Here is a 1,343-nt window from a genome sequence, read left to right on the forward strand (position 1 = left end):
CAACCAGTCCATCCTAAAAGAGATCAGTCCTGGGTGTTCTTTGGAAGGACTCATGCTAAAGCTGAAACTCCAATACTTTGGCCTCATGAGAAGAGTTGACTCATTGGAAAAGACCCTGATGCTGGGAACGATTGGGGGCAGGAGGAGAAGGGGACGACAGAGGATGAGATGGCTGGATGGCATCACTGACTCGATGGACATGAGTTTGGGTAAACTCCGGGAGTTGGTGATGGACAGGGAGGCCCGGCATGCTGCGATTCATGGGGTCGCGAAGAGTCCGACACGATTAAGCGACTGAACTGAATTGAACTGACGTGGTAGGATCTCCAAATGGTGGTGGTCCATGGACTTGGGTACCTGAATAATTTACAAGGAGCAGAGCACCCTGCCAGAGAGTAAACCTTTGTGGTTTTAGGCCATTGAGATTTTGGCATTGTTACCACAGCATAACCTAGCCTAACCTGATACAAGGTTCATCTGCATGGTAACTGAACTTTTCCAAGAATTAAAATGCAATTCTTAGATATCTGATCATATGACTAAAACTTGTTGCTCCTATGTGGAAGACAGTTAAGAATGAATTGTTGACTTTCATTCCTAGCTTCTTCAGCTACCACCACCTTCTGATTTTGAGGAAAATTATTTTGAGTACTTCACAGATGAGCTCTCCATTATTCTGGCATTTAGACGGGGAGGGGGTTGGGGGAGATTTTGTTTTCTCATTCCAGAGCCTAATCCCAGAACTGTCCCCACCCACTAATACTCACACAATCTTGTCATAGGGCAACTATTACCACTCCCAAGGTGTCACAAACAGCTGGCACCACTGCAATGTAAGGGCAATGCAGCCAGGCTGCGCTCTTTCCTCACTGGTGCCTGAGCTTGGTTAAGCCTGGAGAAGCAGCCTTCTCAAGTGGGAACAAAAATGAGTGTGAGGCGCACACCCATCCCGGCACTATGTGAATTTGGGGTGAGTTTTTAGTATTGCAGGTTTGGTCAGTTCTAGTTTCTCTAGCGGCTAGCAAGCTCTCGGGTTGGTGCTACTGGGTGCCCTCGTTTTCCTGGGCTTTTCTCAAGCCCACCTGAACTTGCCATTTTTGCACACTTGCAAAGGTCATAAACGGTGGGGGTTGAGCACAACCAGAGCTTCTGCAAGCGCGCCGCAACTGGGATCAAAGGTCGGCAGGGCTGCCGAGAGGCTGAGCCTGCGCAGTCCCGCTCCCGCCTTGGAGAGAAAGGGTGGCTGCAACGCGGGATCTTTACACCGGCTAGCTCACAAGAGGCGGGAAAATCTTAGGTTGGGTCGCCGTGTCCCTCCCTCTTCCTGCCCTGTCCACACCGTC

General features: G+C 50.0%; 1 protein-coding gene across 2 annotated transcripts in view; it reads left to right on the forward strand.

Moving 5' to 3' along the window:
• The first annotated feature begins 283 nt into the window (after window positions 1–283).
• Window positions 284–1,343, forward strand: part of ZNF219 (zinc finger protein 219) — a 15,012-nt gene continuing 13,952 nt past the window's right edge. For both annotated transcript variants that reach the window (XM_010839403.1, XM_010839405.1), the window contains exon 1: window positions 284–970. The gene's annotated coding sequence lies outside the window, so the exon portion shown is untranslated. The remainder of the gene's footprint in view (window positions 971–1,343) is intronic.

This window comes from Bison bison, unplaced genomic scaffold (genome assembly GCF_000754665.1).
Source record: "Bison bison bison isolate TAMUID 2011002044 unplaced genomic scaffold, Bison_UMD1.0 scf7180017864117, whole genome shotgun sequence".
Classification (NCBI taxonomy): domain Eukaryota; kingdom Metazoa; phylum Chordata; class Mammalia; order Artiodactyla; family Bovidae; genus Bison; species Bison bison.